At 43.3% G+C, this 24,093-nt stretch overlaps 1 protein-coding gene across 3 annotated transcripts in view; it reads right to left on the reverse strand.

Moving 5' to 3' along the window:
• LOC124613906 (ras guanyl-releasing protein 3-like) overlaps positions 1-24,093 on the reverse strand; it is a 423,950-nt gene that overhangs the window by 272,626 nt on the left and 127,231 nt on the right. Inside the window, exon 1 of one of the 3 annotated variants that reach the window (XM_047142656.1) lies at positions 11,008-11,206. The exons of the other annotated variants lie outside the window; for them this stretch is intronic. The gene's annotated coding sequence lies outside the window, so the exon portion shown is untranslated. Of the gene's footprint in view, positions 1-11,007; positions 11,207-24,093 lie in introns of those variants that run through there. 3 annotated transcript variants of the gene reach the window in all.

Below are 24,093 nucleotides of genomic sequence, written 5' to 3' on the forward strand. Positions count from 1 at the left end.
TACATAACTGAGATCGAACCAAGGAGAAGACCTCTACAAAGAGCATTGTCCATATTTTCAATACTGTTATTGTGTTTGGATTTTTCGATTACTTAACATTGTCTCTATCTTCAAGACCTTAACATGTTCCAACTTTCTCTTTATGCCACATGTTTCATCACTAACGGACGATGTACAATTGTTCACAGGTTATTCAATGACGCTAGCTGCATTTGGGCATTGAAATGAATCAAAAGTGACAGGTGAAAATTTGTGCCGGAAGGACAGACACCCCTTTTCTGCTTTTTACGTCATCAGTTGATGCGTCACGCCGACGTTTTCGTCTCATAGCAGCAACTGCAACGTACGTCCTCAATTACTTGTTGGATGTATTAAAGCAAGGGGAAACTACAGCCGCAATTTTTCCTGATGGCATGCAGCTGTACTGTATGGTTAAATGATGATGGCATCCTCTTCGCTAAAATATTCCGGAGGTAAAATAGTCCTCCATTCAGATTTCCACGTGAGGACTGGCCGGCCGCGGTGGCCGAGCGGTTCTAGGCGCTTCCGTCCGGAACCGCGCGACTGCTACGGTCGCAGGTTCGAATCCTGTCTCGGGCATTGATGTGTGTGATGGTCTTCGGTTAGTTAGGTTTAAGTACTTCTAAGTTATAGGGGACTGATGACCTCAGATGTTAAGTCCCATAGTGCTCAGAGCCATTTGAACATGTGGGGACTACTCAGGAGGACGTCGTTATCAGGAGAAACAAACCCGGCATTCTACGGATCGGAGAGTGGAATCACAGATCCCTTAATTGGGTAGGCAGGTTAGAAAGGGAAATGGATAGGTTAAAGTGTGAAATAGTGGGAATTAGTGTTTTTCCTTGGCAGAAGTAGGACTTGTGGTCAGGTCAATATAGGGTTGTAAATACAAAATCAAATAGGGGTAATGCAGGAGGGGTTTAATAATGAATAAAAAAATAGGAACGAGGGAAAGCTAGTATGAACAGCACAGTGAATGCGTTATTGTAGCCAAGATAGATCTACCACAGCAGTATAAATGTATATGGCAACTAGCTTCGCAGATGAAGAGATTAAAGAAATGTATGATCAGACAAAAGAAATTATTCAGACAGTTAAGAGAGACGAAAACATAATACTCATGGGGGACTGGAATTCAATAGGAAAAGGAAGGAAAGAAAAATAGTAATTGAATATGAAATGGAGGAAAGGAATGAAAGAGGAAGCTGCCTTGTAGAATTTTTCGCAGAACATAATTTAATCATAGCTAACCCTTGGTTTAAGAATTATGAAAGTAGGTTGTATACGTGGAAGACGATTGGTGACACCGGAAGGTTTCGGATTAATTATGTAACTATTAGACAGATATTATGAAATCAGACATTACATTCTAAGACTTTTCCAAGGGGAGATGTGGACTCTGACCACAATTTATTGGTTATGGATTGTAGATCAAAACTGAAGAAACTACAAAAAGTAGGAATTATGAGGTGGGACCTGGATAAACCGAAAGAACCATAGGTTCAAGAGAGTTTCGCAGGCAGCATTAAGGAACGATTGACAAGAACAGGAGAAAGGAAAACGGTAGAAGAAGGTTGGGTAGCATTGAGAAACGAAATAGTGAAGGCAGCAGAGAATCAAGTAGGTAAAAAAGAAAGAGCTGGTAGATGTTGCATTTAATTCATGACAGGAGAAAATACACATATCAAAAAAAGTTTTGCATCACGTCGGTTCGAGAGTTCAGGAACCTGTACAGGAAATTGGAATAAAGATCAACATAAACATCATTTCCACCCTTTTTATTGCTCATGAAAACCACACATTGCATGTTGTACCACCATACAGCAAGACCTTCAGAGGTGATGGTTCAGACTGTTGTACACACCGGTACCTCCTCTTACACTTACATTGAAGCATGCCTGTATTCGTCGTGGCATACCATCCACAAGTTGATCAAGGCACTATTGGTCAAGATTGTCCCTCTCTTCAATGGCGGTTCGGCGTAGATCCCTCAGAGTGGTTGTTGGATCACGTCGTCCATAAACAGCCCTTTTCAATTTATCCCAGCCATATCCAATAGGGTTCATGTCTGGAGAACATGCTGGCCACTCTAGTCGACCGATGTCGTTATCCTGAGTGAAGTCATTCACAGGATGTGAACTATGGGGGAGCGAATTGTCGTCCATTAAGACGAATGCCTCGCCTATACTCTCCCGATATGGTTGCACTATCGGTCAGAGGATGGCATTCACGTACTGTACAGCCGTTACGGCGCCTTCCATGACCACCAGCGGCGTACGTCGGCCCCACATAATGCCACCCCAAAACAGCAGGAAACTCCACATTGCTGCACTCGCTAGACAGTGTGTCTAAGGCGTTCAGCCTGAGCGGATTGCCTCCACACATGCCTCCGACGATTGTCTGGTTGAAGGCGTATGCGACACTCATCGGTGAAAAGAACGTGATGCCAATCCTGAGCGGTCCATCCGGCATGTTGTGGGGCCCCTCTGTACCGCACTGCATAGTGTCGTGGCTGCAAATATGGACCTCACCATGGACGTCGGGAGTGAAGTTGCGCATCATGCAGCGTATTGCGCACGGTTTTAATCGTAACACGACGTCCTGTGGCTGCACGAAAAGCATTATTCAACATAGTGGCGTTGCTGTCAGGGTTCCTCAGAGCCATAATCCTTAGGTAGCGGTCACCACTGCAGTAGTAGCCCTTTGGCAGCCTGAGCGAGGCATGTCATCGACAGCTCCTGTCTCTTTGTATCTCCTTCATGTCCGAACAACATTGCTTTGGTTAACTCCGAGGCGCCTGGACACTTCCCTTGTTAAAAGCCCTTCCTGGCACAACGTAGCAAATCGGACACGATCGGGCTGCGGTATTGGCCGTCGAGGGATGGGTGAACTACAGACAACACGAGCCGTGTACCTCCTTCCTGGTGGAATGACTGAAACTGATCGGCTGTCGGACCCCCTCCGTCTAATAGGCGCTGCTCATGCATGGTTGTTTACATCTTTGTGCGGGTTCAGTGACATCTCTGAACAGTCTACAGGGATTGTGTCTGTGATACAATATCCACAGTTAACGTCTATCCTCAGGAGTTTTGGGAACTGGGGTGATGCAAAACTTTTTTTTGGTATGTGTATAAAAATGCAGTAAATGAAGCAGGCGAAAGGGAATACAAACGTCTAAAAAATGACATTGGTAGGAAGTGCAAAATGGCTAACTAGGAATGGCTAGAGAACAAATGTAAGGATTTAGAAGCATACATCACTAGGGGGAAAGATCTATGCCGCCTACAGGAAAATTAAATAGCCCTTCGGAGAAAGGAGAACCACCTGTTTGATATTAAGAGCTCAAATGGAAACCCAGTGTTGAACAAAGAAGTGAAAGGCAGAAAGGTGGTAGCAGTATATTGAGGGTCTATACAAGGGCGATGTACTTGAGGGAAATATTATGGAAATGGAAAAAGACGTGGATGAAGATGATGTGGGAGATATGATGCTGTGTGAATAATTTGACAGAGCACTGAAAGACTTAACTGGACACGTGGCACTGGGAGTAGACAACATTCCTTTAGAACTACTGGTAGCCTTGGGGAGCCAGTCATGACAAAACTCGTCTATCTGGTGCGCAAGATGTATGAGACAGGCGGAATACCCTCAGAGTTCAAGAAGAATGTAATTACAAAGAAACCAGGTGCTGACACGAGAAAACATAAAAATGCAGTAAATGAAGCTGGTGAAAGTGAGTACAAACGTCTAAAAAATGAGTCTAGCGGGAAGTGCAAAATGGCCAAGCAGGAATGGCTAGAGAACAAACGATCAGTTTAATATGTCACGGTTGCAAAATACTAACTCGAATTGTGTACAGAAGAATGGAAAAACTGATAGAAGCCGACCTCAGGGAAGATCGGTCTAGATTCGGAGAAATTTTGGTACATGCGAGGCAATACTGACCCTACGACTTCGCATAGAAGGTAGGTTAAGGAAAGGCAAACCTACATTTATAGCATTTGTAGACTTAGAGAAGGCTTTTGACAATACTGAACTGAATACTCTCTTTCAAATTCTAAAAGTGGAAGAGGTAAAATACAGTGAGCCAAAGGCTATTTACAATTTGTACAGGAACAAGGAGACAGTTGTAAGAGCCGAGGGGGCATGAACGAGAAGCAGTGGTTGAGAAGCGAGTGAGATAGGATTGTAGCCTATCCAAGACGTTATCCAATTTATATATTAAGCAAGCAGTAAAGGAAACAAAAGAAAAATTTGGAATCGGTATTAATGTCCAAAGAGAAGAAATAAGAACTTCGAAGTTTGCCGATGACATTGTGATTCTGTCAGAGACAGTAAAGGACTTGGAAGAACAGTTGAACTGAATGTACAGTATCTCAAAAGGAGGACACCAAAGCAAAACGAGGATAATGGAATGTAGTCGAATTAAATCAGGTGATGCTGAGGCAATTAGATTTCGAAATGAGACACTTAAAGTAGTAGACGAGTTTTGCTATTTGGACAGCAAAATAACTGATGATCGTCGAAGTAGAGATGAAATAAAATGTAGTCTGGCAATGGCAAGAAATGCGTTTCTGAAGAAGAGAAATTTGTTAACATGGAATACACACTGAAGCGCCAAACAAACTGGTATAGGCATGTGTATTCAAATACAGAGATATGTAAACAGGCAGAATACGGCGCTTCGGTCGGTAATGACTATATAAGTCAAGTATCTGGCGCAGTTGTTAGTTCGGTTACTGCTGCTGCAGTGACAGGTTATCAAGAATTAAGTGAGTTTGAATTTGTTGTTTTAATCGGCGCGCGAGTGATGGGACACAGGATTTCACGAGCGTACCGTAAATATCAGGAATCCGGTAAAACATCAAATCTCCGACATCGCTGCAGCCGGAAAGGGATCCTGCAGAAACGGGACCAACGACGACTGAAGAGAATCATTCAATATGACATTAGTGCAGACCTTCCGTATATTGCTGCAGATTTCAATAACGGGCCATCAACAAGTGTCAGCGTGCGAACTATTCAACGAAACGTCATCGATATGGGCTTTCGGAGCCGAAGTCCCACTCGTATACCCTTGATGACTGCACGATACAACGCTTTACGCCTCGCCTGAGTCCGTCATCACCAACATTGGGTTGTTGATGACTGGAAATATATTACATAGTCGGACGAGTCTCGTTTTAAATTGTATAAAGCGGATGGAAGCTTACGGATATTGAGACAGCCTCGTGAATCCATGGGCCCAGCATGACAGCAGGGGACTATTCAAGCTGGTGGAGGCTCTGTAAAGGTGTGGGGCGTGTGCAGATGCAGTGATATGGGACCCCTGACTATGTCTAGATACGCGTCTGACAAGTGACACGTACGTAAGCATCCTGTCTGACCAATCGCATCCATTTATGTTCATTGTTCATTCCGACCGACTTGGGCAATTCCAGCAGGACAACTCGACAACCCACACGTCCAGAATTGCTACAGAGTGGCTCCTGGAACACTCTTCTGAGTTCAAACACTTCTGCTGGCCACCAAACTCCCCAGACATGAGCATTATGGAGCGTCTCGGTGATGCCTTGCACCTTGCTGTTCAGATGAGATCTCCACCCCCTCATACTCTTATGGATTTATGGATAGGCCTGCAGAATTCATGGTGTCAGTTTCCTCCAGCATTACTCCAGACATTATTCGGGTCAATTTCACATTGTGTTGAGGCACTTCTGCGTGCTCGCGGGGGCCTACACGATATTAGGCAGTTGTACCAGTTTCTTTGGCTCTTCAGTGTAGATTTAAACTTCAGGAAGTCTTTTCTGAAGGTATTTGTATGGAGTGTAGCCATGTATGGAAGTGAACCATGGACGATAAACAGCTTAGACAAGAAGAGAATAGATGCTTTTGAAATGTGGTGCTATAGTAGAATGCTGAAGAATAGATAGGTAGATAACGTAACTAATGAGGAGGCACTGATTAGGATTGGAGAGAAAGGAAATTTGTGGTACAACCTGTACTGGAGGGAAGCGTGGGGGGTATAAATCTTAGACAGAGACCAAAAGATGAATACAGTAAGCAGATTCAGAAGGACGTAGGTTGCAGCAGTTACTTTGAGATGAAGCGGCTTGCACATTGTAGAGTAGCATGAAAAGCTGTATCAAACCAGTTTTCGGACTGAACACTACAACAACAACATTCCACTCTCTGTCTTTTGCTGCAGTTTTTACCCTTTACAGCTCCATCTAATACTGTGGAGGTTATTATGTCTTAGAAGATATCCTGTCATCATGTTCCTTCTTCTTGTCAGTGTTTTCCAAATATTCCTTTCCTCGCCGTTTCTTTGGAGAAGTTCATCGTTCCTTAGCTTATCGGTCCACCTAAACTTCAACATTCTTCTGTAGCACCACATCTTCGATTCTCTTCTGTTCCAGTTTTCCCACAGTCCATGTTTCAGTACCATACAATACTGTGTTCCAATATTCTTCCTCAAATTAAGGCCTATGTGTGGTACCAGTAGACATATCTTGGCATGGAATGCCCCTTTTGCCGACGCTACTCTGCTTCTGATGTCCTCCTAGCTCCGTCCGTCGTTGGTTACTTTGCTGACAAGATTGTACAATTCCTTAACTTCATCTACTACATGACCACCGATTCTGATTTTGAGTTGCTCGGTATTCTCATATAGATGTACAACTAGCCAGATCATCCATCAGAGATCGATAAGTGTCTAACCGCCATAAATTGGTCATATGCTCGCGGAAGTTACTTTTAAAGTGACTACCGGAGAAAGGATTAGCCCTGTCAAAATACTCAACAGCGGGCTGCCACATGGCTCAATCCTTGCCCCACTATTCTTCAATCTTTATACTTCCAGTATCCTGGACACACAGTCCAGGAAGTTCAGTTACGCGTATGACTGAGCTATAGCAGCACAACATGATCCAACCTAAGCCATAAGTATGAATCTTCCACCTTTGTAGCCACTCAACAAGAATTTCAACGCTGAAGGGAAGCGTCTCAACCAATATAACTACAGTAAATATCTAGATGTACCCTGGATAGGACCGTCTCTTACAGGGAACATCTGACAGAGACCGCACGTAAAATGAGGATGACGACTAATCTCTTCTACAAAAATGTGCGGCATTTCTTTCGGCTTCACAGTATATGTGCTTCCTACATCACCAGTTGATGGCGGAACATTGCGCCCATGTACGGATTAATAGCTCACATATGAAATAGATTGATGTGGTACCATATGACATCATGCGCACTGATAGTGACACAGTAAAATTCCCCCCTTCTGCATGTTTGCCCTCCTTGAGTCACATACCGTCATCACAGATTTGGAAAAAAAAAAGAAAGAAAGAAAGAATGCCTTCTTAGAGAGGACTGCAAGATTCTTATCAGTTATCACTGAGCAACCTGTACGTACTGACAGAGCTGACCGGAACCGCAAAAGACTGAAATCAAGAAACGTTGACGGCGTTAAACCGAATACGTACTGGCCATGACAGAAGTGCAAACGCCCTCCTTAAATGGGAGAAGATACCACACCCAAAATGTGACAGCGGAGCCGAAAAACAAGCAAACCAGCACATGGTGTAAGAATGCCCAAATCGAGCCTACAAAAGACACTTTACCGATTTTCCTGCAGCAACAGGTGAGGCGATTCATTATATCCGATTCTTGGACGTTAATTTGTAACTAAGTTTGGCACGTAATATAGGCTTTACAAGCACACATGGACTATGTTGACTTTAGTGCTATATGAATATATATGTATTACGATGCGCGCTATACTTAAATAAGTAGACCATCACTAAACCAGTTGGCTGAAAAGCATACATTGTACAATTTTTAAAGAAGTTCAGCAATTCCTACGAGGCGTAACATTCATTACGTCCCATAAATTGCAAAACGTTCGTCGATTGCTGAAGCCGTGACGTATTTATAACTACTAGATAGCTATTTGGGCGGTTGGTTTGTACAACCAGCAGGAACGGGCGCCAACATGCCTGAGATGTTCCACGTGGCAGACGAAAGGTCATCGACGCACAAGTGCAATCGTCTCGCTAGGCATGCGACACGAGCGACTTTAATCCACAGTCCGAAAGTTAAGCTGTTTAATCCCGCAATAAGGAATTCTCAGACAGAAGAAAAATCTGCCAGTATTTAGTAAAACGTAACTTTAATTCAGTAATGTTTTTAAATAAGGCAAACGCAGACACACTGGTACCGCAAAAATTAGATAAACATTGGTAAAAACTCATCAGACTAATCACATACAAAGATGGAGAGCTGTAGCGTTTAGCGAAAAATTACAAAAAACCTTCGGAAATATTGCGGCAGCGGTGCTGTTTGGCGCAATAAATGAGGTGTAAATGTAAGCAAGGAGAGCAGCAAAACGGCACATGTAGGACGGTATCAAATATAGTCGCATTCACTATGGTATCAAGCGATGTGCACCGAACTGATGTATTAATAATAGGAACGTCAGAAGGGTAAAACAATATCTTACTTAGGATGATTAACAGGGTACGCTCATTTGTGAGACGCATAGCGACATCATGTTTTTGATTTGTGAAATACGGCATCGAGAAACCGAATGAATTTTTAATAGGAGAGAAATCATGAAGGGCGAATAATTAACGAAATCTAAAAACAACTCAAAATAATTTCTTATTCAGTTAAACCGCATGCTGATGATAGTGGACGAAACATATTTCTGTCTGCTACCACAATTTCGCTTTGTTTAATAAGAAAATATGTTCAGCGTAATTATATAAGTTTTAACTGTTATTGTCAATTTATGTTAACTGTGGTTTGTACTGAAAATATGAGTATGTGACAAATACAATCGTCAAATCTCAAGTGCAGTCTGATTCTTCATTGGCCTTTAGAAATGTGATTAGTTCCTTTCCTTTTATTGACTACCGTGTTAAAACTATATTAAAATGACTTTAAATTTTAGAGTTTAGGTCCCAATGAAATATCTGGACTTTACTTAGTCTTCCACACACTTGGAGACCACGATCGGGAACTCTGTTAACAGTCAACACTAACTTTTCAGAATTACGTAGCATCTAACTCACTAAAGACTGAAGTCAGCTTTTTTTGTGAAACATGAAGTTCACTTTCAAACGCTTTAAATATCATATGGAACAATTGGATGTATAAAAGAGTTGTGTTTAAAAAGATGGGACCATTTCAGAAGTGAAGGTATCCACAATAATTGACATCTTCAAACAATGAAAAATCCAGGATGGAATGTAACAGTATTATGAAAAGATTAGTTGCTACTCGCCATGTAGGGGATATGCTGAGTCGCAGATAGGCACAACAAAAAGACTGTTACAAAATAAGCTCTCGGTCAACAAGGCCTTTGTCAGAAATAGACAACAGACACACACACACACACACACACACACACACACACACAGGCGCGCGCGCGCGCGTTCGCGCCCGCAAACGCAACTCACACAAACATGACCACATTCTCTGGCATCAAAGGCATGGAGAAAGCTTATACTGCTTAAGCTAATAGCGCTACGGCAATGCCAGTTTCACACAAATAATCGTCCTAACCACAACGACGTGAGCTTAGTGTCTCTTCAGTGGAAGTATGTAGTTGTCCATGAGTAGTACAAATTTGATTCATAGTCTACTAACTTAATGTGGTGCACTTAATTTTTACATACATTATAAACAACTGTCTTGAACAGATGTACATGCCTAAACGCATGTTCTGTTCCTGCACTACGTTACGACCAAGGCACTGAAGTTCTAGAGCGTAAAAAGTTTGTGTAGCTATGTAAGTAGATAAAGACATGTTTACAAACAGTAATGAAGGGAAAGTGACACAAGTGACGCTACAAAAAGGTTACAAAATTTTCGGGGTGCTAATATGTGCGTTTTCTATCTTTGAAAATAATGAAGGGTTTCAAGTTTGTTGGTGAGTCATTTTTCGCAGCAAGTAGACAATTATTCATTTACAAATTCAAATGATTTTTCTTGCTACAATATGATATTTATTAACGTTCAAGACTCGTTTCGCCTCTTATATTAAAGGGATCTTCTGTGGAGTCTTCTGGAACGATACAGTTTTGTTTTTACCAGTGATAACTGCAGATTCGATACAGTTTACACCATACATGAAGTGTTACAGTTACGCATCCTTCCTATCAAATCTGCGTTTCCTCTTACTTGGTCATATTTGTGAACGGCTGACGCAAGATAAAGCTTAAATTATTGTTAGATTACCAGTGAAGTGTTTCACATCATTTAACGAATAAAAACGAAGTAGGAACTGTAAAATCAGAAGATTTTGACGAGGAGAGACGCAGATTTTGTCAGGACACGTGACGGTAATTAACATTTTATTCATATCAAAAATGTGATATGAACTGTTTCTAATATGTAAGTATATCACACTGAAAACAAATTGTATGATACCAGATGTAATCCATTGAACATACCACTAATACAAAAGGTGAAACGAGTCTGGAGCGTAAATAAATATTATATTGCAGCAAGGAAACGGCGTGCGAATTCTTTTACAAAAACTCAACATTGTGTAATATAGATGTTTATTATGACTTAAAATAATATCTTTGTAGCTTTTAATTGTGTTGGGCTATTGCTGAAATCACTGAAAATTATGCAAGAACGCAGAATTTCTTAAAGGAGATCTTTGTTAGAGATAACTGTTCAAGCAATTACTAACGAACTTGTAGTTGATTGTAAGTAAACAAAAGAACGCATCTTAATATTTTGTGAGAGGGGTATTTCTGCCGCGGTGCCTATCAGTTCTTGTCTGAAAAGTCAGTAGGGGATTTCGAATGCTGTGCAGAAAAAGGAAACAAATACAGATAACTTTGTCCATCCCCCAAATCTAGCCTCACTCCTCTATGCACAAAGCTAGGATATAAATAGGAATGATGTGTCATAAAAAAATTCAATGCAAACATATTTCAAGGTACAAATGAAAAGGCTTACAGCGATTACAGTCCTCGGAGAGCGACGGCTAGAGACACGCGCCGGCTGGCCATCGCAAACCGCAGGTACGCCTTCTACGCTGGTCGGCCCGCGAAGCGAGCAGCTGAGAGCAGACTGGCAGACCCTGCGCCCTCGCCACTACACGCGCGCTACGCGAGCCGGAATCGATAGCGCGTCGCGGCAGCGGCAGAGGCAGCGGCGGCGGCGGCGGCGGCAGCGGCAGCGGCGCTCACACGGCAGGCGTCGAGACTGGGCGCCGGGACCGCGCCGCACCGCGTCGCCATGGCAACGGGACGGCGCACGTCCACCGCTCGTTTGCGCAAGACGGATTCCCCCCCCCCAGCCACTATCACTACCCGTTCAGCTGCCGTTCACTTTCTAAGAGCCGAGACCGCTTTGATTCCAAAGGCACGTGTTTGCACTACTATCCGAAATCTAGGAATAAACTAAGTGGGGTGGCAGAGCGGTTCTAGGCGCTACAGTCTGGAACCGCGCGACCGCTACCGTCGCAGGTTCGAATCCTGCCTCGGGCATGGATGTGTGTGATGTCCTTAGGTTAGTTAGGTTTAAGTAGTTCGTTCTAGGGGACTGGTGACCTTAGAAGTTAAGTCCCATAGTGCTCAGAGCCATTTGAACCATTTTTTTGAGTATACCAAGTGGCTTAAGAAAAGCTTCAGGAGTCTGCCAAGGGCCACATGAGCACAATGTACGACGGAAAAAAACAGTCACCCCCGAGAGACATCACGTTAATAGCGTGATCTCAGTTCGTCGAGCAAGAGAGTTTGTAGCTTTCATCACGTGTCATATCCAGCTGAAGCCACTGATTCATTGTACATTACAGGCCATTAAAATTGCTACACCGCGAAGATGACGTGCTACAGACGCGAAATTTAACCGACAGGAAGAATATGCTGTGATATGCAAATGATTAGCTTTTCAGAGCATTCGCACAAGGTTGGCGTCGGTGGCGACCCCTACAACATGAGGAAAGTTTCCAATCGATTTCTCGTAAACAAACAGCAGTTGATCGGCGTTGCATGGTGAAACGTTGTTATGATGCCCTTTGTAAGGAGGAGCAATGCGCACCATCACGTTTCCGACTTTGATAAAGGTCGGATTGTAGCCTATCGTGATTGCGGTTTATCGTATCGCGACGTTGGTGCTCGCGTTGGTCGAGATCCAGTGACTGTTAGCAGAATAGGGAATCGTTGGGTTCAGGGGGATAATACGGAACGCCGTGCTGGATCCCAGCGGCCTCGTATCACTAGCAGTCGAGATGACAGGCATCATATCCGCATGGCTGTAACGGATCGTGCAGCCACGTCGCGATCACTGAGTCAACAGATGGGTACGTTTGCAAGACAACAACCATCTACACGAACAGTTCGACGACGTTTGCAGCAGGATGGACTATCAGCTCAGAGACCATGGCTGCGGTTATCGTTGACGTTGCATCACAGACAGGAGCACCTGCGATGGTGTACTCAATGATGAACCTGGGTGCACGAATGGCAAAACGTCATTTTTTCGGACGAATACAGGTTCTGTTTACAGCATCATGATGGTCGCATTCGTGTTTGGCGACATCGCGGTGAATGCACATTGGAAGCATGTATTCGTCATCGCCATACTGGCGTATCACCCAGCGTGATGGTATGGGGTGCCATTGGTTACACGTCTCGGTCACCTCTTGTTCGCATTGGCGGCACTTTGAACAGTGGCCGTTACATTTCAGATGTGTTACGACCCGTAGCTCTACCCTTCATTCGATCCCTGCGAAACCGTACATTTCAGCAGCATAATGCTGCAGGTCCTGTACGGGCCTTTCTGGATACAGAAAATGTTCGACTGCTGCCCTGGCCAGCACCTTCTCCAGATCTCTCACCAATTGAAAACGTCTGGTCAATGGTGGCCGAGCAACTGGCTCGTCACAATACGCCAGTCACTACTCTCGATGAACTGTGGTATCGTGTTGAAGCTGCATGGGCAGCTGTACCTGTACACGCCATCCAAGCTCTGTTTCACTCAATGCACAGGTGTATCAAGGCCATTATTACAGCCAGAAGTTGTTGTTCTGGGTACTGATTTCTCACGATCTATGCACCCAAATTGCGTGAAACCGTAATCACATGTCAGTTAAAGTATAATACACTCCTGGAAATGGAAAAAAGAACACATTGACACCGGTGTGTCAGACCCACCATACTTGCTCCAGACACTGCGAGAGGGCTGTACAAGCAACGATCACACGCACGGCACAGCGGACACAACAGGAACCGCGGTGTTGGCCGTCGAATGGCGCTAGCTGCGCAGCATTTGTGCACCGCCGCCGTCAGTGTCAGCCAGTTTGCCGTGGCATACGGAGCTCCATCGCAGTCTTTAACACTGGTAGCATGCCGCGACAGCGTGGACGTGAACCGTATGTGCAGTTGACGGACTTTGAGCGAGGGCGTATAGTGGGCATGCGGGAGGCCAGGTGGACGTACCGCCGAATTGCTCAACACGTGGGGCGTGAGGTCTCCACAGTACATCGACGTTGTCGCCAGTGGTCGGCGGAAGGTGCACGTGCCCGTCGACCTGGGACCGGACCGCAGCGACGCACGGATGCACGCCAAGACCGTAGGATCCTACGCAGTGCCGTAGGGGACCGCACCGCCACTTCCCAGCAAATTAGGGACACTGTTGCTCCTGGGGTATCGGCGAGGACCATTCGCAACCGTCTCCATGAAGCTGGGCTACGATCCCGCACACCGTTAGGCCGTCTTCCGCTCACGCCCCAACATCGTGCAGCCCGCCTCCAGTGGTGTCGCGACAGGCGTGAATGGAGGGACGAATGGAGACGTGTCGTCTTCAGCGATGAGAGTCGCTTCTGCCTTGGTGCCAATGATGGTCGTATGCGTGTTTGGCGCCGTGCAGGTGAGCGCCACAATCAGGACTGCATACGACCGAGGCACACAGGGCCAACACCCGGCATCATGGTGTGGGGAGCGATCTCCTACGCTGGCCGTACACCACTGGTGATCGTCGAGGGGACACTGAATAGTGCACGGTACATCCAAACCGTCATCGAACCCATCGTTCTACCATTCCTAGAACGGCAAGGGAACTTGCTGTTCCAACAGGACAATGCACGTCCGCATGTATCCCGTGCCACCCAACGTGCTCTAGAAGGTGTAAGTCAACTACCCTGGCCAGCAAGATCTCTGGATCTGTCCCCCATTGAGCATGTTTGGGACTGGATGAAGCGTCGTCTCACGCGGTCTGCACGTCCAGCACGAACGCTGGTCCAACTGAGGCGCCAGGTGGAAATGGCATGGCAAGCCGTTCCACAGGAGTACATCCAGCATCTCTACGATCGTCTCCATGGGAGAATAGCAGCCTGCATTGCTGCGAAAGGTGGATATACACTGTACTAGTGCCGACATTGTGCATGCTCTGTTGCCTGTGTCTATGTGCCTGTGGTTCTGTCAGTGTGATCATGTGATGTATCTGACCCTAGGAATGTGTCAATAAAGTTTCCCCTTCCTGGGACAATGAATTCACGGTGTTCTTATTTCAATTTCCAGGAGTGTATATTTGTCCAATGAATACCCGTTTATCATACGCATTTGTTCTTGGTGTAGCAATTTTAATGGCCAGTAGTATAACATACCTTAGAGCTATAGCTTCCAAGGATGTTGGTTGTCACGTTTCACCAGATTTTACATGTCATTAGGGACAGGATGGGGCAGTGCATGGATTAAAAAAGGGTGTAAAAGAGGAATGTGGTCTTTCGCGCTTGCTGATCAATGTACTTCGAAAAAGCAATATCGAAGCTAAAGAAAAGTTTCAAGAGTGGATTTAAAATTGAAGGTGAAAGGATAGCAACGTTAAGATTCGCTAATGACATTGCAATCCTCAGTGAAAGAAAAGAAGAATTACAGGACTTGTTGAATGGAATGAACAATGTAATCAGGACTGAGAGTAAACAGAAGAAAGACAAAAATAGTGAGAAGTAACGAAATGAGAATAGCGACGGACTTCACATAATTATTGTTGTTGTTTTGTCGACAGACCTGAGACTGGTTTGATGCAGCTCTCTATGCCACTCTATCCTGTGCAAGCTTCTTCATGTCCCAGTACTTACTGCAACCCACAACCTTCTGAATCTGCTTAGTGTATTCATCTCTTGGTCTCCCTCTACGATTTTTACCCTCCACGCTGCCCTTCAATGCTAAACTGGTGATCCCTTGATGCCTCAGAACATGTCCTACCAACCGGTCCCTCCTTCTTGTCAAGTTGTGCCACAAACTCCTCTTCTCCCCGATTCTATTCAATACCTCCTCATTAGTTATGTGATCGACCTCTCTAATCTTCAGCATTCTTCTGTAGCACCACATTTCGAAAGCTTCTATTCTCATCTTGTCCAAACTATTTATCGTCCATGTTTCACTTCCATACATGGCTACACTCCATACAAATATATTCAGAAACGACTTCATGACACTTGAATCTATACTCGATGTTAACAAATTTCTCTTCTTCATAAACGCTTTCCTTACCATTGCCAGTCTACATTTTATATCCTCTCTACTTCGACCATTAGCGGTTGTTTTGCTCCCCAAATAACAAAACTCCTTTACTACTTTAAGTGTATCATTTCCCAATCTAATTCCCTCACCATCACCCGACTTAATTCGACTACATTCCATTATCCTCGTTTTGCTTTTGTTGATGTTCATCTTATATCCTCCTTTCAAGACACTGTCCATTCCATTCAACTGCTCTTCCAAGTCCTTTGCTGTCTCTGACAGAATTACAATGTCATCGGCGAACCTTAACGTTTTTATTTCTTCTCCATGGATTTTAATACCTACTACGAATTTTTCTTTTGTTTCCTTTACTGCTTGCTCAATATACAGATTGAACAACATCGGGGAGAGGCTACAACCCTGTCTCACTCCCTTCCCAACCACTGCTTCCCTTTCATGTCCCTCGACTCTTATAACTGCCATCTGGTTTCTGTACAAATTGTAAATAGCCTTTCCCTCCCTGTATTTTACCCCTGCCACCTTTAGAATTTGAAAGAGAGTATTCCAATCAACATTGTCAAAAGCTTTCTCTAAGTCTACAAATGCTAGAAACGTAGGTTTGCCTTTCCTTAATCTAGCTTCTAAGATAAGTCGTAAGGTCAGTATTGCCTCATGTGTTGCAATATTTCTACGGAATCCAACCTGATCTTCCCCGAGGTCGGCTTCTACCAGTTTTTTCCATTCGTCTGTAAAGAATTCGTGTTAGTATTTTGCAGCTGTGGCTTATTAAACTGATAGTTCGGTAATTTTCACACCTGTCAACACCTGCTTTCTTTGGGATTGGAATTATTATATTCCTCTTGAAGTCTGAGGGTATTTCGTCTGTCTCATACATCTTGCTCACCAGATGGTAGAGATTTGTCAGGACTGGCTCTCCCAAGGCCGTCAGTAGTTCTAATGGAATGTTGTCTACTCCCGGGGCCTTGTTTCGACTCAGGTCTTTCAGTGCTCTGTCAAACTCTTCACGCAGTATTGTATCTCCCATTTCGTCTTCATCTACATCCTCTTCCATTTCCATAATATTATCCTCAAGTACATCGCCCTTGTATAGACCCTCTATATACTCCTTCCAGCTTTCTGCTTTCCCTTCTTTGCTTAGAACTGGGTTTCCATCTGAGCTCTTGATATTCATACAAGTGGCTCTCTTTTCTCCAAAGGTTTCTTTAATTTTCCTGTAGGCAATATCTGTCTTACCCCTAGTGAGATAAGCCTCTACATCCTTACATTTGTCCTCTAGCCATCCCTGCTTAGCCATTTTGCACTTCCTGTCGATCTCATTTTTGAGACGTTTGTATTCCTTTTTGCCTGCTTCATTTACTGCGTTTTTATATTTTCTCCTTATATCAATTAAATTCGATATTTCTCCTGTTACCCAAGGATTTCTATTAGCCCTCGTCTTTTTACCTACTTGATCCTCTGCTGCCTTCACTACTGCATCCCTCAGAGCTATCCATTCTTCTTCTACTGTATTTCTTTCCCCCATTCCTTCAATTGTTTCCTTACGCTCTTCCTGAAACTCTGTACAACCTCTGGTTTAGTCAGTTTATCCAGGTCCCATCCCCTTAAATTCCCACCTTTTTGCAGCTTCTTTAGTTTTAATTTATAGTTCATAACCAATAGATTGTGGTCAGAGTCCACATCTGCCCCTGGAAATGTCTTAAAATTTAAAACCTGGTTCCTAAATCTCTGTCTTACCATTATATAATCTATCTGATACCTTCTAGTATCTCCAGGATTCTTCCATGTATACAACCTTCTTTTATGATTCTGGAACCAAGTGTTAGCTATGATTAAGTTATGCCCTGTGCAAAATTCTACCAGACGGCTTCCTCTTTCATTTCTCTCCCCCAATCCATATTCACCCACTATGTTTCCTTCTCTCCCTTTTCCTATTATCGAATTCCAGTCACCCATGACTATTAAATTTTCGTCTCCCTTCACTACCCGAATAATTTCTTTTATCTCATCATACATTTCATCAATTTCTTCATCATATGCAGAGCTAGTTGGCATATAAACTTGTACTACTGTAGTAGGCATGGGATTCGTGTCTATCTTGGCCACAATAATGCTTTCACTGTGCTGTTTGTAGTAGCTTACCCGAACTCCTATTTTTTTTATTCATTATTAAACCTACTCCTGCATTACCCCTATTTGATTTTGTATTTATAACCCTGTATTCACCTGACCAAAAGTCTTGTTCCTCCTGTCACCGAACTTCACTAATTCCCACTATATCTAACTTTAACCTATCCATTTCCATTTTTTAAATGATCTAACCTACCTGCCCGATTAAGGGATCTGATATTCCACGCTCCGATCCGTAGAACGCCAGTTTTCTTTCTCCTGATAACGATGTCCTCTTGAGTATTCCCCGCCCGGAGATCCGAATGGGGGACTATTTTACCTCCGGAATATTTTACCCAAGAGGACGCCATCATCATTTAACTATACAGTAAAGATGCATGCCCTCGGGAAAAATTACAGCTGTAGTTTCCCCTTGCTTTCAGCCGTTCGCAGTACCAGCACAGCAAGGCCGTTTTGGTTAGTATTACAGGGCCAGATCAGTCAATCATCCAGACTGTTGCCCCTGCATCTACTGAAAAGGCTGCTGCCCCTCTTCAGGAACCACACGTTTGTCTGGCCTCTCAACAGATACCCCTCCGTTGTGGTTGCACCTACGGTACGGCCATATGTATCGCCATATGGATCCCCACCAACGGGAAGGTCCATGGTTCATGGGGATAGGTGATAACGAAGTAGATGAAGTTAAGGATTTCTGCTACCTGGGCAGCAAAATAAACCACGACAAACGGAGCAAGGATGACATAAAAAGCAGACTAGCACTGTCAAAAACGGTATTCCAAGTCAAGAGAAGTGTACTAGTAGTACCAAACATAGATTTTAATTTGAGGAAGAAAATTCTAAAAATGTACGTTTGGAGCACTGTATTGTATGGCAGTGAGACATAGATTCTTCTAAAAGCGGAACAGAAGAGAATAGAAGCATTTTAGATGTAATGCTACAGAAGAATGTTGAACATTAGGTGCACTGATAAGGTAAGGAATGGGAAGGTTCCCGCGAAAATCGGAAAGCAAAAGGTATATAAGAAAACACTGACAAGAAGAAGGAACAGGATGATATGACATATGGTAAGACATCAGGGAATAACTTCCATGGTACTAGATGGAACTGAAGAGGGTGAAAGCTGTAGACTGCTGGAACAATTTGTCAGCAAGTGATTCATGGTACAGCGTATTTTGCCACTGGAGTTATTTTTGTGAATAAAGAGGGGGGGGGGGGGGGGGGGGTGGTGGTAGAGAAATAAAACTTGGTCCATATTTAAAACTTGGTCCATATTTTCAATACACGGGTGCTGGTGTTGCTTGGTTTCTATTTCTGGAACATTCATGTATTGTAAAGATCAACCAAAAACTTTTTTTGTAATTTTTAGCACTCAGTGTATTGAAAAGCTTTCTTGGCGAATAACGTTGCTTGCTACAATTGAGTGTATATTTTGACCTTTACTGATCACTTAGTGAGAGGTAAAACGTGAATTATTGAAATTATGGTACAAATTACGATGGACACCAAGACCTCCATGCCCGTTTCCTATTTTGCACAAAGTTCATTATCATTCGCTGTGTGATGCGACGTTTGTCTTGATCGCTGATTTACGAATTACAGCTAAATATATGTGACAAGCAGGAATATAAACGTTGGGGTACGCCTAGGGTTGCCATATCTAACTAGGACCTTGTCGGGACACTCTGAGTTGAGGGTATAAAAATGTTATTTAATATAATTACTTTTTATTTATAACACATATACATGGAACTTGTTGTGGCAGATTTCACCTTTTTCAGCAAATCTTTTTTCCCTTTTACGTCGGAAAAATTTGTTCAGTCTTGTGGTCTGATGCGTCGGTGCCTACGACGTAAAGTGAAACTTTTGCTGTTGTTCTATGTATTCGGACACCGAGTGTGGTGCGAGAATATTTTTAACAATCGCTGTAGCTTCGGTCCTGGTTGTAGGCTGCTTTGCGGCTACTGTCAAGTCAGGATACATCACGACATTCAGTTTTACAGTACAGTCAAGAGAACTGAAGGACTGATGATGCTTGACAACTGCATAAGCTGTTGTTAGTTCTGCAGCAGCAACGAGCTGTTCTTCCTGAGTATCTTCTTTAATCATGAACGTAGAATTAGTCTTTGATGTCGATGCTGCCGCAAATCTATTTGTATGATTTTTCCTAGAAATGCCTCACATGTGCCTTACCTCCGTGAGTTTCTGACATCAAACAGCAACAAATTTCACACAACACTTCCTTCCTTGACAAAAGAACACTCTTTTGTGTAATTATTCGAGAAGTGACATTTTATTAAGCAGTGATAATCTTATTCTATTAGATGGTAAACAGTCCACGATAACACTTTACTCACTATACGCTTCACGCCCTATATACCCGCAATAAACACTTCAGACTTTACTAACTTGCAGTCTTTGTTCGTATTACGTTTAGAAAGAATCATTGTATCAGATTGCTGTTCAAATGGAAACTGACCGATTCTTCTGTGTGATGCTCCCTCGTACTACTGGAGAAGTCTAGTATTTTCTCAAATGATGGCGCTAGATCTAGAAGGTGCTTGTATCGTCGATACAGTATTCGCAACATTCAAAGTCGTCTGTGGGCGACCTTGTCAACATGTTGCGCTAACAGATGGCGTTACTTCAGTACTTGAGCCAAGCTCGTAACAGTATTTTGGAAGATCAGGACAAAACTGTGACTTACGGGGACGTCGGGCCAAGAATATTCATGACGTTGACGATCCCAGTGCATCAGGATGGATGGCAAGCCTAGGTACGCAGCACACTACGCAGAAAAACGGCCACGACCATTTCTTACCCCATACCAATTCTGTCGAAATGAAACTAGTAATTGCTGTAACGTGCCTGAATGTGCCCCCACCTCCTCCTTTTCCTCTAACATCTCTGTATCCTGTACACTGTCCTCAGGCTTGGTCTCCCCCACCCCCATAGTTTCCTGCTTCCTCTCCACCCCCTGCCCGTTGCCGCGCCTCTATCGCTGTATCCTCCCCCCCCCCCCCTCTCCTCACCTTCAGACCCCCATCTCCTTCATCAGGGCAATTTCCAATTTCCAACACCTCCCCCACCTGCATGTTGAACTTCACCATGACATCTACGCTTCCTTCCAACTGTAACCTGACCTTGTTCGCCCCCCTCCTCTCCCCACGACCCCCTTTTTCCTGTCCCCTCCTTCTCCCAGAGTGGCTTTTCCTCTTTCCCTCCCTGAATCCCTGCACCCCCACCTTGGCTGTTTTCCTCTCCCATCCCTTCCCTCCCCAACTCTCCTTCGACATGCCCCCCCACTTTATCCCCCTTCCTCTCTCCTCCTTCTCGCCTTCTTTTCTCTTCTCCCTTGTCCCCCTCCCCCTCCCTGTCCCATGCAGATCCTCCCAGGTTTTTAATCATTGTCAAGCGTGCTGCGTTTGTGTTGTGTTTGGTGCCGTTATTCAGTGTCATCTAGTGATGTGGTTTTAATTGTCATCCATGATGGTTCATGCACTTTTTATACTGTGGCCATGTTTTATGTTGTTTTTGCCTCGAGTGTTTATTAAATGTGCCTCACATTGCCAGATGTGTTCTTTCAACTTTATGTCGACTTTTAACTGTCCACCAGTGCACGTCCCCAGTTTAGTGTGTATTTTACCCCCCCTCATCTTCATTTTCAGTGCTTTTTATGTTCCCTTTTTTATCTCCCCTTTTTATGCAAGAATCCCCCTTTCTGTACTTTATAAAGTCATATGGATGAAGTGTGGTGGACTGTGCCGCTGCCAGTCCTCCCCTGCCCATGTGGGGCAGGGGCATCACATTACAATAAAGGGAAAAAAATCTGAATGTACAGATTTTCTTTCACAAGTGTGCTTGGTGTAAGGAAATTGTTAATTCTCATTATCCAGTAGACACATCACATTTTTGTGACAGCAAGGGAACAAAGAAATTAGTAAAATATACATTATTCAAAAGTTATCATAAGAGCATTGGTACAGGAAGTAATAAAATATCGCCATGTCAACAAACAGAAGTTTCGACTGATGTGAGACGTCTGTAAAGTAATATCATACACTGTCTTCATTTTCTTTCCTCTGATGTTCACTTGTGTAACAATTACTTCTGCAACAATTTATCTGTCGATTTGAAATGCAAGTTTTCAAAATATTAATGGTTTGAGACATTTTTGGTACGGATTAAGCGCTTAAAATTCGCGTATGTGTACTTCGTACTTCGCACTACGCAATGCTACGTTCTCTTGCTATGACTGCGTCTGCTTATTCGCCGATTCTGCGCTAGGCAGGAGGGGCTGTACAAACATCTGTTACAAGTAATTCTTAGTGTGGCAAAAATGAATAAATATAAAATTTAAGAATAAATATTTTCTGTGGGGCCTCAGCAGCTTAAATGTTGTCAGTGCATTTATTTCGGTGCATTCTCCTCGTGTGAAAAATTTCAGGGTATTGGACCGTTCCCATGTTAGTCATGGAACGATTCAATACATTATTTACAAAAAGCTGATTATAAAATATATAAACAAATGAATTAAAAAAATTAATAAAACACGAAAAAAATTGAGACAGTATACGAGTGAATAACATGTCACAGAGAAAAGGCCTCAACTACAGCGAAGAACTCTTGTACAGAATAGGAGTGCCCACAAGGAAACCTATCATCTTAGATTCAAATATCCTTAGTTTATCACTCAATTTTTTTCAGTTCTACTGGAAGTCTACTGCAAATGAAAGCTGGGGAACAGTGCATAGCTCTCTCTACAATGCATATCGTTTACTCGTCTAGTGTTCCTTGGATGTATGTTACGATTTCTTCTGAATGAGTCATAATTGTCAGCAACAAATCCCACAATGGTATATATACGTACATGGGTGGCTTGTTTAGAGTTCCAAGGTGCCTGAACGACAGTCTACACGAAGTTCACGAACTGACACCGCAGACCAGTCTGAACACTCTTTTCTAGGTTAAGAATATTTTGGTGAGTGCACAAGGTCACCCAAAAATATACAAACACCATGCCAAGTAATAGACCGAAAGTAAGCAGAGTAACCAAAACTACGCTTTTCCTGTCGCAAACAGTGGCGATCATTCTTGTAGCGAATATAGCAGCATTCAGTCGCTGCACAAGATCAAGAACCTGATACTTCCAAGAAAGCGTTCCAACTACCCTCCGTCCTAAGAATGTAAAATGTGTGGCTTCACTGACAAGTTGAGCACCTTGAGACAGTAAAATTTAGCTTCAACAAGAGCTTCGTGTCCGAAAATGTAAGCGATACGATGCCCCAGTCAAGCATTAATCTGTTCTTTGAAAACCAAGTGTTGATGTTTCTGACTACCCTATAAGCTAAATCATTTATACACTGACGGACATAATCGCAACATCAAAAAATAATTAATGTAGAGTACTACAATTTTGGAAATACATTTGTCTAGGTAACGTATTAATTTATTAACATAGCAAAATTACAGGTTGATGTACGAGCGAGGTAAGCCATTGAAAATGTGAAATGCTGGTACATTAAAACTGGTGAAACCGTCAGAGTGTTGAATGCAAGCGTGGAAACGCGCATGTATAGTATTATACAGGTGTCGGATGTCAGATCGTGAGATGGAGTAGCATGTCTGTTCACTTGGTCGGTCAATCCAAAGAAGATTAATGCTCTTTGTGGATGACACTGACATTGTCGTCTGATGACGTCCCATACGTGCTCGATTGGAAACGGATTTGGTGATCCAGCAGGCCAAGGCAAGATGTCGACATTTTGTAGAGCATGTTGGGCTACAACAGCGGTATGTAGGCGAGCCTTATCCTGTTGGGAAACACTCCCTGGAATGTTGTTTATGAATGGCAGGACAACAGGTCAAATAACCAGACTGACGTACAAATTTGCAGTGTGCTTGGATGTGATTAGTATCCAGCATAAAATTCCTGATGCTGTGGTAGTTCAGAATAACAGTTTGACGACAAATTTTTATGTAAAGAAAAAAATGCCGCTCTGGCTGTATAAAGTTTATTAAAACCACGACCGGTTTCACGCCAGTTTATGTACATGTGATATAAACTGTGTTTACAACATTATTTTCGCTTTCTTGAACCCTCTCCCCGTCCTTCACGTCACCAGTAAATTAAAACCCGCTAGAAGCGCTTGTAACCAGGGGATGTTACTAAACTAGCGTGAAACCAGTCGTGGTCTTAATAAATTTTCTGCAACCAGAGCAGTGGATTTTGGCTTCATGTGGACATTTGGCCACAGTTGCCCGAAATTCAAAATAAATGATAAATAATTTTGATGTGGTTTAAGGACGTTTATCCAGTATAACATTCCGTACCATAATATGAATATTAACGGATTTCAACATTAGATTAGAAAAATCAAAGTGGGTTGGCGTAGTTGCTACGTGCATCTGCCACCTACCAAATTCAGCG

This window comes from Schistocerca americana, chromosome 4, assembly GCF_021461395.2.
Source record: "Schistocerca americana isolate TAMUIC-IGC-003095 chromosome 4, iqSchAmer2.1, whole genome shotgun sequence".
Taxonomy (NCBI): Eukaryota; Metazoa; Arthropoda; class Insecta; order Orthoptera; family Acrididae; genus Schistocerca; species Schistocerca americana.